Below are 18,686 nucleotides of genomic sequence, written 5' to 3' on the forward strand. Positions count from 1 at the left end.
ATTCTGTGAACCGCATTAAGATTTTCATACAAAAATAGAAAAAAAACAATAAATTTTTGGGGTTCCCCATACTTCGAACTGAAACTCAAAAATTTTTTTTTCATCAAACCCATACGTGTGGGGTATCTATGGATAGGTCTTCAAAAATGATATTGAGGTTTCTAATATCATTTTTTTCTAAACTGAATAGTTTGCGCGAGAGACACTTCCAAAGTGGTAAAATGTGTCCCCCCCCCTGTAACTTCTAAAATAAGAGAATGATAAAACTAAAAAAATATATGATGTACATTACCATGTAAACTTCCAGCGAAAATTGGTTTGAACGAGATCTAGTAAGTAGTTTTTTTTTATACGTCATAAATCGCCTAAATACGGAACCCTTCATGGGCGAGTCCGACTCGCACTTGGCCGCTTTTTAAATGCTCGTCCCATCAAAAATTCCGACTGTCGTAATTACGAATGATGAAAATCACGAAAGTGTAAGTATATTTCCGAATAGCAAAAAAATTATTTTTTAAATTCCGAACCACATAATTCCGAATATGTATAATAATTCCGATAGTGATAAACACCGAATTTAACATTTACGATTTTTGAACTCACGAATTCCTAAATGCCGTTATTCCGAAAATTTGAATTCCGATTTGACGTGACTCCTTTTTTAAATATCCCCATTTTTTAAATTCCGAATTTATGCTACGGGCAAAGCAGCCCCTTCGCCATTGCGTATCAAAGCGCAGGTACAAATGCTCCCCTCCGCGCCTCCGGCTTTTTACATACACTCTAGGGGTAGGACCACGGACAAGACATCCTCTAGAATGAGCATAGTAACGCTACCCCCTCTGCCACTAAGTATATACGGTAGTTTTACTCCATCTTCGAGTCAAAAGTGTCAGAATCCCGTGCCGTGATTGGTCCGTGTCTTTGAACGGACCAATCACGGCACGGGATTTGCTCACCTCGTCCCCCCACACCCCCGTATTTTTGGCAGCATCGGCGTTTCATGAAATAATTGCTCTAAACTCCGTCTAGAGGATTCCTAGTCTATGGGTAGGACAGACAAGACCACGTGGATAGTGGGGTGCTCCGATTCGGATTTTGGTTAGTTAGACTTAAAAAAGTTTCATTATTCCGAGTTTACAAAAGATCGAATTTCTGAATACCGAATTACTTTATTTTCGATCGGTCAATGATTTTTCGGAATAGACAAATTCGGAAAAAATATTTTCGGATTTTTTATAAATCGGAACTTTAAGCTTTCGGCCATATGAAAATCGGATTTTAAGTATTCGGAAATAGCAGTCGTGATTTTCTTCTTTCGTGGTTTTCAAAGTCGTAATTTCGATATTTCGGACATATAAAAAATCGGGATTATGAAAATCGAGGTTATGAAAGTCGGAGAAACATATTTCGGAATATTTGGGTGTTCCCACAGTCGCATTGAATCGCTTTTTGTCTCTCTAATTACTCTTCCATTTTAGTGCGACAGTGACAGTTGCGTTTCGATCGCTACGGAGCGTAAGCGATTGGCATCTTGGCAACACGGCCTGCGCAGGCATACCCTAGTGTATGGCCAGCTTTACTAAACCTAACTCGCAGCCAAAATGTAGAAGTTACTATCGACTGACACCCTTGAAACTCGAATCCTCTACGAACTCCTAGTTCGACTTCAATTGCTTTACATTGTACTCTGTGGAACTTTGGTACGGCCACGACACCGGGCGGCAGCGGTAGCGGTATCGGCGAACCACAACTATAGGGTGACTGCTATAGTTATTGGCCACTCCACAGTAATTGACCTGTCCAAAAGAACCAGGCCGCGTAGCCACGTGCCAATCGCTTACGCTCCGTAGCGATCGAAACGCACCTGTCACTGTCGCACTGATATGGAAGAGTGATAGAGAGACACAAAGCATTTTATTGTCGAAGCGATAGCGTTTGTCAGCTTGGCTAGGCCGGTAGAAAGAAACAAGATAAAAAGATAAAGATACAAGATAACAAGATAGTTTATTCAAGTAGGCATAATTACAATGCGCCTATGAACGTCATATAAAGCTAACCGGCTCCAACCCTACACCTCTGCCCCGAGAAGATTTAAATTCCCCTTTGCCTCGCCTGGCTCGCCTAAGCATGCTAACAATGTCCCCTCATTGGATGTGTTTCACGACAGTGAAGCCTTATTTAAAAACAAATTATTATCTGTTGGCAACCTCAGCTAGCTCGTCTAACTCACCTTAGTTGCGTTGTGTGGAAAATTTATTGTTAATGTTAAGTTGTTAATTAGTATTTTATAGGTTCTAAATTATTGTAATTTATGCTTAGTTAGTCTTTTTCTGAGAGTTAACTTACAGTTTAAATTAAACATTATAATACTTAATGCATGCTGTGATTGCCTTTAAGTGGGGGATCAATAATAAATGTGCCCTCTTAGTTTGTAACGTATACTCGTATGTAAATTGTATCTTCTGTTGGTGATCCTAATAAATAAACAAATAAACAAATCCCCCCTCAATTGGAGGAGGGTATCCCAATATGGGACCGGCAACAAACTCGGCGGGACACATCTTTAAAAAAAAGACATCTTATAATTAACATGCATTAAAAAAATACAATTTAAATTACAATAGAATTCATGCAATTATACACATAAGGTGTAATAGAAATATGATTTAAAAAAATATACATATGTACATGGAATCATACAAATACGTAGCTCTTTCAGAAAACATATCAAATTCTTACAAAAGGAAGAGAAAACAAAGTTATTAAAAGAAATGGGAAAACACATTATATAAATCCGATTGATTGTTATGAATTACCAGACGTAAAATATTTGATGCTTTCTTACCTGAGCTGTGTCACCTATAACTCTATACATAATACAATGTTTTTAATTGCTACTAGTTTTTATCAGTTTCTGGTTTGGACCATGCATGTTTGTCTGTCATGTAGTCCTCGACTCTGTACTAAGCCTTCAACATCAATGACTTTTTTAAGTAATTCTTAAGAGCTGGAAAGAATAATCTTAAAGAATCCTCAGGTAACTTGTTATAAAAACCGGCCAAGTGCGAGTCGGACTCGCGCACAGAGGGTTCCGCACCATCAACAAAAAATAGAGCAAAAAAATCGTCTTTGTTGTATGGGAGCCCCCCTTAAATATTTATTTTATTTTATTTTTAGTATTTGTTGTTATAGCGGCACCAGAGATACATCATTTGTGAAAATTTCAACTGTCTAGCTATCGCGGTTCATGAGATACAGCCTGGTGAGAGACGGACGGACGGACGGACGGACGGACGGACGGACGGACGGACGGACGGACGGACGGACGGAAGGACGAAAGGAAGGACGGAAGGACGGAAGGACGGACGGACGGACGGACGGACAGGGAAGTCTTAGTAATAGGGTCCCGTTTTTTACCCTTTGGGTACGGAACCCTAAAAATGAGTGCATTGCCCAACGAATGACTTTTGTACTTTTCGGACACGAAACTTTCTGATAGCAAGCTTATTTTTATTTCTAGTGTTAAAGTTATGGACATCAGAATTCTTAGTGAAGGAGTCTAGATTCTTAATAACATAAATAATACTATCATACGTAGATGTATTGGGAAGCTACAGTTAAAATATTAATTTCTTTGAAAAGTTCTCTTAATGATTCACGCGCTCTTAAGTTATATATAGAACGAATGGCTCTCTTTTGTAAGACAAATATAATAATAATAATATAATATAATTTCTTTATATAGTCTGTATGTCAGCTGCTTTGCCCCAAACCAGAATACCATATGACATTACACTGTTAAAATAACTATATATAATAAACAAGGCGAGCTGTTTCAACATTAGTCAATATTCTAATTCTCCTCACGGCGTAAGCGGCCGAACTTAATTTATTAGCTAGTGTTCCGATATGAGGACTCCATTGTAGATTTTTGTCTAGTATTAAACCAAGAAACAGTGCTTTATCTACCATCTCTAAGCATTCATTATTCAAAAGTATTTTAGTATCGACTAGTTTAACATTGGGCAAAGAAAATCTGGTTTTCTTAGCATTAAGAAGCAAATTATTCATAGTAAACCTTTACTTAGTACAGGAATTATTGATATTGGTCGGAAATTAGCCATATCACTCGAATCACCCGATTTAAAAAGAGGTATATTTCATAAGATCTGGAAAGACGCCTTGTGAAATTGAAATATTATAAATTACGGCTAAGTAAGGCGCTATTACATCTATGACATGACTTATGACTCGAACTGATGTTCCCCATAAGTCTTCCATTTTCTTTAAATTGAGTGACTTGAATGTTTTAACAATATTTGCTGAATCTACTTGACTAAACTCAAAGTTAATATTACATTTCTTAACATTAGCGCAAAGTAAGGAATGAGCTCGAGACGAAGATGAATGTAGACATTTCGTGGTATTAATAGCTATTTTAGAAAAATAATCTTCGAATGCCGAGGCAACATCGTTGTTTGACATGGTAAGTTGTTTATCCGAGACAATGTTGACTTGACAATCGCGAGATTTACATTTGCCAGCTTCCCTATTTATAATATTCCATGTTGTCTTCACTTTGTTGTCCGACACTTTCAGTTTATAACTTGTATAGTTTGTCTTGGCTGTTACACACACTCTCTTGAAGATTTTTGAGTAGTTCTTTACATAGTCCAGGAAATCAGAATTTTTGTTCAGCTCTCAAGCAAATTGAAAGCTTATTATACCGTTAAGAGCGGCCAATTACTATATACCGCATGATGGCCAATAACTAAAGCAGCTCGTCACTTTAATGTCGTATACTTTATAAATTACATACACTTAAATAAATAAAAACCCGGCCAAGTGCGAGTCGGACTCGCGTTACAAGGGTTCCGTACATCACAAGATTTTAAACAATGTTCTTTTTTGACGTGAAACGTGAGTGAAGTTGCTTATAATGATGTTTAGAGAAAATAATTAAATAAATCATTTTTTTATAATCTTATTTAGTGACTACTCGTAAGTCTATGAACGGATTTAGGAACGTAGTGTCAATTGACGACCGGGCTGACCTTGTGGGTAATGATCCTGCCTGTGAAGCCGATGGTCCTGGGTTCGAATCCCGGTAAGGGCATTTATTTGTGTGACGAACACAAATATTTGTTCCGGAGTCATAGGTGTTTCCTATGTATATAAGTATGTATTTATCTATATAAGTATGTATAACGTCGCCTAGCACCCATAGTACAAACTTTGCTTAGTTTTGGGCTAGGTTGATCTGTGTATGATGTGTCCCCTAATATTAAATTATAAGAAAGAATAAGAATAAGAATAATATTTATTAAAAGAAAAACCTTATTAATAATACATAATGTCCAGTGGCCCCCACACTAGGCTATGCCTGTCACGTGGTGGCCGGAATCGAAATTCGTAAAGTGAAGGTAAAGTAAAGAACCAAGGACTAATCTAATAGAAGGTAATGAAAGTAATAGTTACAGAAATTAAGCAATTCAAAGAATAAGGAAAAAAAAGGAAAGAAAAAATTGTGTCTGTGTGTGCGTGTGTGTGTGTGTGTGTGTGTGTGTGTGTGTGTGTGTGTGTGTGTGTGTGTGCGTGTAAGGCTACAAAGATAGTTAGCATGTAAGTTAGGTGATGACCTTCAACAGCATCTCAGTTTGATTGTAGTTAAGACTTTTTAACCAGTGCTTAATTACGAATTTTGCTTCAAGAGGGGACTTTTCAGATATGTTGCAGGACTTTGCCACTGTATTGTAAATAAACGGATGCAGGAAGTTAGGAAGACGCCTCGCGAAAGCGGTTTTTATGATGGGAGTAGGAATTTTAAAGATTCGATTACGGATTAGGGTAAGATATTCTGCCGAATTTATAGTTTTGTGATGCATGTGAGTTGCAACTCGTAAGATCAATAATTGCCTCACACGAAGAACATCCGCGTCTTTATAAAGGGTAATCGTCGGAAACCATCGAGGCTTTCCAAGCATGACCTTGAGCACAAACCTTTGGGCCCTTTCGAGAAGCAGTAGTGCAGAGCTAGTGGAACCACCCCACACGCCAATGCAGTATGATAGGACGGATTCGCATATTGAAGTGTATACAAGCTTAAGCAACTCCCTCGTAGCAGAATTTCGTAGTAGTTTCATAATGAATACTACCTTTCTGACTCTAGCAGACAGCACTTCGATGTGCTTTTTGAAATTAAGATTTTCATCAAGCGTAATACCCAGGTACTTTATGGTGGTACAATTACTAATCACATCGAAAACTCTACATGAGTGAATAGCTGGGTCGTCCTCCGCACTGCCACAAGAAAGCTTGAGATCTGGCCGTGAGCTGGGGGCAGAAGAGGCCGTTTTATGAAAGCATAAGTATTTTGTTTTTGAAATATTAAGTGAGAGCAGGTTGTCAGCGAGCCACTTTGTAATCACAGTCAAACCTGACTCCGCTACTGCAAAGCAACGTGCCCATGAGACATCGTGAAACAGCAGAGCAGTGTCGTCTGCATAGCAGATAATTTCTGCCTGACTGATGGGAAGAGAGATTAAGTCATTGAGGTAGATCAGAAATAGGGTGGGACCGAGGATGCTTCCCTGCGGTACACCGAAAGTTATCGGGGCTGAGTCACTGACTAAAGTGCCAAGTCTTACACATTGCTTCCGGTTTGTAAGGTAGCTTTTAAACCAGTTCCATGCGATACCGCGAATACCTAACAGTTCAAGCTTCCTAAGCAATATCGGGATTGAGACAGTGTCAAATGCCTTGGCCAAGTCTAGGAAGATTCCCACGCAGGATTCTCCTCTGTCAAGATAGGAAGAGACAAGGTTAACCAGTAAGGTGGCGGCTTGCTCAGAAGATCTCTTTTTCCGAAAGCCATATTGACTTTGGGAGAGTAGGTGTTCTGATTCAAGGAAATTGACTAGTTGATTATTAATAATCTTTTCCAGCATTTTAGACAGACTACTGAGAAGAGAAATAGGGCGATAATTCCCGGGGCAGCTCTTGTCACCTCCTTTATGAACGGGAACCACTGCAGCAACTTTCCAGCATTCCGGAAAAGAACCCGATGAAATGCTGAGGTTAAAAATATGTACGAGTGGCTTGACGATATAATTTTTTAGATTTTTTAAAATACGAGTGTTTATTTTGTCAATGCCGGACGCGCAGTCAAGATTTAAAGACATGATTAATTTCTCTACTTCAGCATCGTCGGTAGGATTTAAAAAAATAGATCTAAGAGGGGAGTTGGTTAAAGCTACTTCAGTCGCAAGCGTGGTCTCACTCGTGTTATTATCAGAGAGTATAACATCTGCTAGGTTTTTGCCCACTGAAGAGAAGAAGTCATTGGTGTAATTTAGGGAATCAGAAACATTAGGCTTGATGGTGGCTAGTTCATGGGGTGTATGCCTATCCCGATTGAGGTGAGATATGTCTCTAATAATTTTCCAAAGTTTCCTCGGGTATTTTTTATTATCCAAAAGATGTTTCCGGTCAAAATCATCCTTGGTTTTTCGTAAAATGCTTATATAAAAATTTCTATATCTAGTATAAGTTATTTTAGCTATTTCGTTATGGGGGTGTTTCCTGTAATTGACATGTAGTTTGTCTTTGACTCTAGAGCATTTAATCAAGCCTGGAGTCATCCAAGGTTTTAAAATTAATTTTGAATTACTTATTGATCTGCATGAAGAATGTTTTGAGATTAGGTTAGTCAATATGGAGTAAAAGGCTTCTGCGGCTTCAGTAGCTGATGTTTTACTAGTGACCGTCTGCCAGTTTTCTTCTTTAAGCTCCGCTCCGTCTATAATTTCAAAATTAAATACCTAAATTAAATTGTTAGATCAAACGAAGGTACGAGTAAGTTGGCAGCGATTTTGATAGCATAGACTAATGCTCTAAGCATAGACTATTACGCAAGTGTTATTTTAAACGTCAATCTTCTATGAAATTATGAAATTTACTTAACACTTGCACAGTCTGTGCTATCATAATCTAATACCTACAAGACGTCTATAAGTAAGAAACCTAAGTTATACAGTTTTTTAAATGTTATCCTTTGATTGTGGTAACTGAAAAAAGTATGTATAGTGCCGGATTGTAGCGGAAAATTACTAAATACATTATCTACCTACCTTTTCTCGAAACGCTTCGTCGTTTTTTTGTCCTAACTATTTATCCTAAAATTACCAAAAAAAAATTGAGTTACTCACAATGAGCTCTTTCATTTGATATGTAACAAGATATAGTTTGAAAAACTTTATTTTTTAAGTTTCCCATTAACCCCCCAAAAGTGGCTCCCATGTTTAAAGTTCATTTGTTTGCGTTACATGTCCGTCTTTGAGTCACAAACTTGCATATGTGTACCAATTTTCACCTTAATTGGTCTAGTAGTTTCGTAGGAAACATAAAAAAAAAACCCGTAGGGCTAGGGTCAAAGACTAAGTAATTAAGTTCGACTCACGCTTGACTGCACATTTCTAATAGGGTTTCCTGTCATCTATAGGTAAAGAACTATTTTGTTTTTTTGTTTCAAAATTTTAGACCCAGTACTTTCGGAGATAAGGGGGGGGGAATGGTAATTTTTTGCCTATTTTCTTGAATAACCGCTAAATTATTTATCCTAAAATTATAAAACAAATATATTTGAGATTATTACAATGAGCTCTTTCATTTGATATGTAACACGATATACTCGTAGTTAGAAAATCTTTATTTTTTAATTTTCTCATTTACCCCCCAAAAATGACCTCCATATTTAAAATTCATTTATTTACGTTACACGTCCATCTTTGGGTCACAAACTTACATATGTGTACCAAATTTCAACTTAATTGGTCCAGTAGTTTCGGAGAAAATAGGCTGTGACAGACGGACAGACAGACAGACAGACGAGTGATCCTATTAGGGTTCCGTTTTTTCCTTTTGAGGTACGGAACCCTAAAAAGCAACAACGGTTGCACTCCGGGAGTGCCGATAGAAGTGAAAACTCACCTCACTATGTTACCGACGCCCGGTAACACTATACATACGTTTAGCGAAGCGTTTAGTATTCTATTTATTTATTCTATATTATTATCATTCTCAAATAAGATCACACTTTTTCATTGACATGTTTATTTACATACTGCCATGACAACGTCAAATTATTTGAACATAGGTAAAGAGCCTTGAAAAGGAGTCCGCAACATAAATATCAAATAACATTGAGTTTTTCTTTATTGATTTAAATGCCATTTAAATTATGAGTGGCCACCTTACGGGGCTTACGGTCACGTGATCGCCTTACGCTGTCTCGAGTTTATCATTTTTTCCCCACCTCAAAAATTGCCCAGCGCCGCTAAAGAAGTTTTCACTTCAAAAATTGAGCAGTTTAAAAGGTATCACAGGCTTTAACTTGATATATATCAAGCCTCACATCCAAAACGCCGATCGCCATCAAAAATCCGGCCCGTCTATATACGGCGATGTGCGAATGGCGATTTAGTATCCAGTGTGAAGACAGCCTAAGTTGTCGTCTTTAGATGCCACAATGCTTGGAGGATATATTATTATACCAAATAGATTCGCATTGTCTGAATTTTCTGTACAAAACAGTGTACCGATTTTTGCTGGGGAGGGGCACGTCAAATGTATACGTAAAGTAAAAATTGCCATGTCAGATAAACGTCAATGTGTATGTACATTGGTCATAGAGTGGGGAACGCCTGTTAATGGCTACTCCGTTTGGTTATATCCTCCAAGCCACAATGCGACTTCTCGTTCCTATACATAGAATAGAAACTCCGCTCCGCTCTGCGCTTGTCGCTACCGCATATCATGGCCGCGCCTTTAGCTCCCAATCAACAATAGCTAACAAAGTTGTTCAAAAAGTTGTCTAGGTAAGATAGTTTTAAGTTAGTTTACTCAGAAACTTAGCTAAATTGAAAGTTCCCAAAAGTCACTTTCAGTTTGTTTAAAGGGGTCGAAATGAATGCACCTTTTTTGTATTGTTTTAGAAATTATTTTATAATAGCTATATTTTATAGGTACCTATATAGAGTATCATTTTTAGTTTAGGGTGGCCAGTTACTTGCGAATTACCCTAGTCGGATCTGCGTGAACTCCGAGTCAACAACTGGCGAGAAGTGGCGCAGGACCGAGAAAAGTGGCGCTTTTTTGTGTCGGTGGCCAAGTCTAATTTTGGGACATCGAGTTGGAGTATTGTAAGTAAAGTCTAGTAACGGACACTAAGGAAGATACATTAGATAGTTAAGTAACTAAGACTTCCCTCTGAAATCTCTTAACTAAACATTCTCTACAAAGTTTAAAACCTTTAAAATTTGGCTTGAACTTGGAATTTGTCTTACAGTTGGATCGAGTTTAGTCTAGTTTCTAATAAAGACAAATGGTAAGGAAGACTGAGGCGAGTTTAAACCGAGGTAAGTTGAAACAATGTCAATTATGCCGTATTTATAATATAGCAACAGTGCGTTTTCTGTTGAAAACTGCCAGCCATTTAAGTGGTATCTTCCCCAAATGGGAATAACCAGAGTACCGTAAAATCAGAGTAAATAAATTACATTTATGAATCGCTCAGGCAGTGACCAAAACATTTTCCTTTTTGTTTATCTTGTGCACAACTAACGTCAGAAATATGTACACAATATTCAGCCTTAAAACCATTGAAATAAGGAAAACAGTGACATATATTTATAAAAGCCATAAACTGACAGCTTTAATTGCATAAGTGCTTGAGCAAAGTTACGAATTTCAGCTTTTGGTGAAACTTTGCCCGGTGAGTTCAAATGTTTGACTTTTAGTTTGTCACGTTTGTTTGAGCTTATATGAATTTTGAAGCGACATTAGATTATAGATGACGTCGACAGAGAATACTAATAAGGCATCAGTTTAATGGATGACTTATTCCAGACCAGGCCGTGCCCGGGCCGATGCGTCCAACATGTCATAATATTTTCTATTACGGTTGATCGATGATCACGTGGTGCTTTCCATAGAAAACGAAGCTCCGGAAGCTCCGGCCCGGACCCGGCCCGGTCTAGCGTGATGGGAAATGATCATCCGTAATGGGAAAGGTTAGGAAGTTTCAAAAGAAGTTTATTTTTATTTGATGCTAAAATAATTATTTTTTAATAGAAAAATCTCAGTGAACGAGCTTTGTCAATATTTATTTTGAACATCGAATCCCGCCAGAGATTGGTCTCGCAAACGTTTAAAATTCGAATAAAGAATTCGATTTAGCCCGCCATTTTGCAAGGCGGTTATCCGGTTTTGATTGAAAACTAGTGTCGGTCTATTGTCTCTGGCTGATTGAAAAAGCGTGAATAGAGATTGGTTATATGGTCTGTGGTATAACGGTACCTATATTTCTATTTTAAATTTTACCAAGTTGCATTTTAGATTTTGGAATTTTTATATCATTTCCGCTCGTGCTCTTTCGATCCTAATACGAGAAACAAAAGACTTTGATATGGGAACCAATACAGTGGACTCATAGTAAATCATCTTACGTGCTAGTGGCACTTTAAGTCCTTTATGCCCATTTCACCATTTCGGACGTTTTCCAAAAATCAACACGACGAAAAAATTACATCTAACTGCCGAACCGGCTCAAAAATTTTCACAAGAACCGGTAGATAAATGCGACCTACAGAGAACATCCGGATATATAAAGCACTAGCTGAGGTACCCGGCTTCGCTCAGAGAGTTGACATACCATTGACAGGTAGTTGTGAAAAAACAAATGACCCCCAATATTCCGGCATATTCCACAGCATTCGAGAGTGTTCTGGAATATTCCGTAATGATCTGGGATGTTCTCGAGCGATCGATAGCATTCCGGAATGTTCTGGGGTGCTGTGGAGTGCTCTCGAATACTCTTGAATGTTCTGGACTGTTCTAGAATAGTCTAGCTTCCGAGACACGAGACACCACAACAGGTACAATTTTTTGTAGGTATATATTTCACGATCTATTCTGAACTTTCGTCTATTAAGTTAAGGTTCAAAATTCAAAAACAAAACGACTGCTTCTGGGTTTGGGTCTAGGCGAAACGTTCAGCCCTTATATCTACAAAAGCACACGCTTCAGGTAAAAATGGGAAACTTCTTCATGGACGGGAGGTAGAGGGCTACCACACCATATAACTTCCTTGATCGTATCGGGACTCATTTCTGAGTTTTAGCGGCACGCACATTGTACACTTGCTTTTATTATATATATTGATTATTGGCCAAGCTGAAACAGAGACTAATACTAACTTAAATATACCCTCAAGTCAGTTAGGACTTTGGACTTAAAAAGTTTTCGGCAAGTTGACAAGTTTGAACTTTCAATCACGTATTAGAACTCAAAGCCAGAATCTATCGATTGAACTGAGATGGACAAAGTTCTAAATGCCAGAATACCTATAATTCTAGAATGGGATTTGTGAAAACTTTAGTTCTTTAGTCGTTCTGTAGGTTGTTTTATCTTCATTTGAATATTTTTTGAAAATATATTAACACGTTCGCGGACGCTCAGTCACACCAGTTGGACACCTAAATTTTGTATGGAAATTTTGGGACTGTTATAACATTCCTGTCACTACAAATATATATTTTAGGTTTGTATGTGACGCGGAATGCTATGCAAGGCGAATGCTATGCAATCCGCGTCAATATGAAATAAAAAAATTATACGCTATGTGACAACAAATGCTTTACAATTCGGATGCATACGCATGTCTGTCACATGACGTAGTCAAGATGTGATCTTATATGACATCGCATGCTATAGCATTCATCCATCCTGCTCGATGGACTTGATGGCTGAGTCTTCTGACTTACGAAGAGGCGAGATTTTTGCTCTAAACACTCATTGCTGACCTCTTCAAACATTTTTCTACTTCTGTTTTGTTCCCTCATTGCTTATCATTGTAATATTGTGTCCATCTGATACATGCACCATCTCAAGCACGTCCGCCTTTCATTCGACCTAAAATTATGTGATACCACACATCATGCATTGGAGACCGCATAATATGTCTTAGGAATCTAAAGGCCCACTCATGGAATGTTGCAGAGAGCCGTGAGCTCTCATAAAATGGAGAGGTTTATTGTTCTAGCTGTCCAAGTTATACGCAGCATTTTACACTAACGCCACTTCTCAAAAGCGTCAATCTCTACCGCATTACTCTCTTTGAGTTCCCTGCAACGCACCGCCGCGTTAAGTTCTGGACGTAAAGCATCCACCACTTTTCCTGCCAGGCAATGATTCACCCAACTTTATAATATTTTTCGGATGCATCTGCACCAAACATAAGTCCTGAAATATACACAGAATTTTGCCACGCTACTAATCATAAGGTGCTTACCTTGTGAGTCATCGAACACCAACAGGCTATTAATTCACAATTATATGACCAAAACTATGACAAGTAACGTAATTACTTGAATAATTGGTATGTACACATTCATGTCTCACTTTTTCACATAAACCGTTATCAAAATTTGATTGTAGTGCAATAAACAGCAAGTAACCATGTTTGTTTTTTTTAAACACAATGAAAATCTTAAAAGAAATCGGAAGAAAAACATTAATTACGATTTTATAAATAACCCGTCAAAATGGCCATCGCGCACGAAATTCACCTAAATTGCATGTGTCTACTCCCAGACGCACCTGCCAGGCTACTGAGGGAGCAGCCATACAAAGACGAATGCTATGGCATGCGCGTCACAGAAAGGGGGGCCCAATTGAAGACGTCACATGATAATTTTTAACTTCGATAAAACTATGTTAATATGGCAGTATGCATTTTTTGATTCTGGTGATTCGTAGAGGAAATGTTGGTGAATAATATTATACTGTGGCAAAGCGGATTGATAAGCATTTCAACGCAGAAATTTAAAAAGAATAACGGATGCAATAGCATCCGCGTCACCAGGAGGAGTACAAAAACGAATGATATGCAATCCGCGTCCGCGAACGTGTTAATTTGAGTTATTTCCAATCCCTACTATTAAATTTTCAGGAAATTGCATATGCATGGAAAAAATCGACCCATGCTGCTGTAACCCGGGTGGCCTAACGGCTCGGCCACGACATTGAGCGACTTGCGACGGCGGCAGCGACTATACCAATTTCACATTAACACATTCACCGCAGAGCTACGGTCGTAGCCGATGTCATGGGTTTCCCGCTATGTAGCGAAAATGCTTCGTAGAGGGAAAACGACAACGTGTCGTGAAAAGCGCTGAATGGTTAAAAACATATTTTAAAATGTCTGATATTGGATTCCGACACCGGAACTGTGAATCGTCCGATAAGACAGAAATTGTGCTAAATCGATAGTGGTTCGTTCAAAAATAAACCTTGTGTCGTATACGAGACATTGATGGGACATTATTACAAAAAGTAAGCCAGCGATTACGGTACCGTCTGACGCTTTACAAAGTTTGTAGGGTTGTCAAACTTGAGAAATAGTGCATACTACCATACCAATTTTTATTTTGATAGTCCTATCTTAATATACCATACCAATTTTTATTTTGATAGTATGTATCTTAATTTTTATTTTTACTTCTCAAGCTCGTAAAGTTGGTGTTCTGTCGCGTGTAAGCGGCATAAAGTTGCTTTTTATTCTTACAAGCATAAAATATAATAATCGATTACGACCCCAATTGACTTAGCCATCAAAACCTGCCTTTATTTTAAAATGGATTTCTTTATGCTCTTCAACAAAAACATAATAAAAATATAGTAAAAATCTATACTCATTTCTCTGGATCAATGATCTGAAATAAACGATTTTTTTTATTCTGGATTTTATCTGGTTTCTTCGATACAATAATTATTTTAAATATTAAGACTATTTTTGGTTTGTATTTCTAATAATTTTACTATAAGTACCTAGTTCAATCCCTAGAAAAAACTGTTTGTTAACACCGATACCGATTTAACTATCTAGTGCCAACCCTAACTATCGTCTGCAGTGGACGCGGCATAACGAGCGCCAGCTGTCAATATCGAAATAATGAGGAGTGGACTTTCTTTTCTATCGTAAGCTATGACATGGCATGGGTCGCTGTCAATATTGAAATAATGAGGAGTGGACTATCTTTTCATTTCTAAGCTACGATGGTGCGAGATGTGTAAAATAAACAGAAACGAAAAAATGTAATGATCTTTCAAGTACTTGACAACTCAGAGATGACACTTAACGATAACTTCAAAAGAAGTCTAGTGTAAATTTCATTCGATAGCGCGACGTGACGTACGCGTTTGCGTTAAGTGTCATTTTGTATGGGATTCAGAGTTTCTAAAGCGTCCCGCGTGGTGCGCTGTTCACAATCTCATACAAAAATAGACATAACGCAAACGCGAACGCTCGTCACGCTATCAAATGAAATTTACACTAGGGATTAAGAACTACGTGTCTCATAAACCACCCCTTCACTCCGTCTGTTGACGTCACATTGACGGCTACCAAGTCAGTTACAGGGTGTATAGACCCGTAAGAGCGATCGCTTACACTATGATGGCAGGGTGTCCGCTAGCTGACGCGGTTGCACGGAACCATTGAGCGGGCTTACGAAATACACGGTGGCAAAAAAATATCTGCATTCCCGTTGCCAGGGAGGTTTTGGGATTATACGGAGCAACTCTTACTATGGGGACAACCCTGAAATCGCGAAAAAAATTTTTACCCTCCCATAGAAAATGGACCAGCTAAAATGTATGAAACAGCCAATTTTTTTTTTTCGTGATTTTGGGGTTGGTCCTATAGAAAAAGTTGCTCAGTATACCTTATCCCAAAACCTCCCTGGCAACGGGAATGCAGTTATTTTGTAGCTACCCTGTATAGTGTATAGTATGAGCAACGCTAAAGTTAGAACAAAAATTTGTCAGTTCCGAACAACTGACATGCCGATACCGTCCGGCAGACTGTTAATCAGTGGGCCCCTTAACACTGGCGCCGACGCGTGCGACGGATTTGATAATTAAATTTATTTATTTTTACTATTATTTAGTAAAAAAAAGCCTAAAAACACGGTTCAATAACTTCCACGTTACGAGCAAGTGTGTTGAAAATATTACAGTAGGTATAATGGTTGCTGCCGTAGCTCGGCAGAGATGGGAACGACAGGCACGAGACAGATCGGTATTTCATTGCTGTCGTGAGGCTGTCTACGGGTTATTTGCGGTAGGTAATTTAAGAGGAAAGGGGACGACGCTTCTCTATACAAACGTAGTCCTCATTTTCCTCCATTTCTTCAAACAAAAACGTCACTTTTAACACGTCTGACATATCCGATCCATATCGTATCTTTAGCAAATTTTCCTATCTTAAGTTCGAATCAGGCCGACTGACTGCGAAAATCCTAACATTTTCTTTAGAAACTACATGTAATACAGTCACCTGCAATAATATGTTACCCTTCGAAGGCCGCAAAAATATATTACACGCTCTTGTGGCTATACAAATAAGATCGTGTCAGATATTTTTGCGGCCTTCGTTATGTATTATAACATATTATTGCAGGTGACTGTACTTTATCAAGCATACCTACCAGTCTTAGGAATATTTGTAAGAACTTTATCCGGGACACAATTAGCGTCTCCCCGTTGGGGGTCGTTTCGCCTCCACTTGTTGGGGGTCGTTTTCGCCCCCACTTGTTGGGGGTCGTTTTCGCCCCCTGCTGAAAGGAACCCATTAAATGGCTAAGCATTGTTCGTTCAAGTTCGCTTAGGATTCTAAGGGTATTGTTAGACGCTAAATATTCAGTTTGAAGGTTTTATTAGGTTCGCTCCCTCGGGCGATTGGAAGAGAAGTTTCGCGGCGATTATCAAGTACAGTCAAGTGTAAATAAGTTTATGGCAAAAATTTCATTTTTAGGGTTCCAAATTTGCCAAATGGCAAAAAACGGAACCCTTATAGATTTGTCATGTCTGTCTGTCTGTCCGTCCGTCTGTCCGTCTGTCTGTCCGTCCGTATGTCACAGCCACTTTTTTCCGAAACTATAAGAACTATACTGTTGAAACTTAGTAATTAGATGTATTCTGTGAACCGCATTAAGATTTACATACAAAAATAGAAAAAAAAACAAAAAATTTTGGGGGTTCCCCATACTGTGAACTGAAACTCAAAAAAATTTTTTTCATCAAACCCATACGTGTGGGGTATCTATGGATAGGTCTTCAAAAATCATATTGAGGTTTCTAATATCATTTTTTTCTAAACTGAATAATTTGCGCGAGAGACACTTCCAAAGTGGTAAAATGTGTGTCCCCCCCCCTGTAACTTCTAAAATAAGAGAATGATAAAACTAAAAAAAATATATGATGTACAAATGTATGTATGTAAAAATGTATGATGCAAACTTCCACAGAAAATTGGTTTGAACGAGATCTATTAAGTAGTTTTTTTTTAAAACGTCATAAATCCCCTGAATACGGAACCCTTCATGGGCGAGTCCGACTCGCACTTGGCCGCTTTTGGTACAAGCTTTTATCGCTGACTGTATTTTTCTGACTACAGACAACTAATTATATACTCATAGAGACAAATCTAAAATCTACATGGTAATGTACATCATATATTTTTTTTAGTTTTATCATTCTCTTATTTTAGAAGTTACAGGGGGGGGGGACACACATTTTACCACTTTGGAAGTGTCTCTCGCGCAAACTATTCAGTTTAGAAAAAAATGATATTAGAAACCTCAATATCATTTTTGAAGACCTATCCATAGATAAGCCACACGTATGGGTTCGATGAAAAAAAATTTTTTGAGTTTCAGTTCGAAGTATGGGGAACCCCAAAAATTTATTGTTTTTTTTTCTATTTTTGTGTGGAAATCTTAATGCGGTTCACAGAATACATCTACTTACCAAGTTTCAACAGTATAGTTCTTATAGTTTCGGAGAAAAGTGGCTGTGACATACGGACGGACAGACAGGCGGACAGACGGACAGACAGACAGACAGACATGACGAATCTATAAGGGTTCCGTTTTTTGCCATTTAATAAAAAAAAATAAAAAAAAATAAAACGTTTATTCAGAGATCTTTCTTATAACTAATTACATATATTCTTCTGCCAAACCACAGAGTGGTTTGTTGGCAGACGAGGCTCCTTTATGTATTTGCAAGCTAGGTAGTTGATAGGTAACTTAAACTTAGGTATCTACTTAACCCTTTACCTCATGCGCAGCCCTATATAGCAACTATTAAAGTTCATTTTTAAACAAATACTTTTTATTTATGACATGAAGTAAGGGGTTAACTCTATATTCTTAGCATACAGTAAAAAAAAATCAAAATAAAATTAAAATGTAACGTATTATTGACTTTGTATTTTGTTTAATAAAAAATTGCTTAGTTTCTTTTTAAATGTTTGTTTTGTCATCCTTGTGGTCTTTAAATCCTACGGAACCCTAAAAACCCCTTACTTAACACAATTTAGGTTGCGTTGTTTCATCACAGATTTCCTATGATCACCTCCTGTCTCCATCATCAGATCAGCTCGATGGTACCTACCATAATTTAACTCGCCGCTACCCCTACCGCTACTGCTACCGCTACCCCTACCGCTACTGCTACCGCTACCCCTACCGCTACCGTGCGATACCGCTTCAATCCCCTTATTTACAATATCTTGAAATCGTCCAAACAATGGTTTTCAGTCCGTCTGCTTCGAGAGCTAT

General features: G+C 38.1%; 1 protein-coding gene and 1 long non-coding RNA gene across 2 annotated transcripts in view; one reads left to right on the forward strand and one right to left on the reverse strand.

Moving 5' to 3' along the window:
* The window catches only part of LOC134662764 (protein O-mannosyl-transferase TMTC1-like), a 321,732-nt gene that overhangs the window by 83,083 nt on the left and 219,963 nt on the right, over nucleotides 1–18,686 (reverse strand). The window lies entirely within an intron of this gene.
* Nucleotides 16,979–18,686, forward strand: part of LOC134662862 (uncharacterized) — a 315,753-nt gene continuing 314,045 nt past the window's right edge. The window contains exon 1 of the long non-coding RNA XR_010098094.1: nucleotides 16,979–17,099. This is a non-coding gene — a long non-coding RNA (uncharacterized LOC134662862). The remainder of the gene's footprint in view (nucleotides 17,100–18,686) is intronic.

This window comes from Cydia amplana, chromosome 3 (assembly GCF_948474715.1).
Source record: "Cydia amplana chromosome 3, ilCydAmpl1.1, whole genome shotgun sequence".
NCBI lineage: Eukaryota > Metazoa > Arthropoda > Insecta > Lepidoptera > Tortricidae > Cydia > Cydia amplana.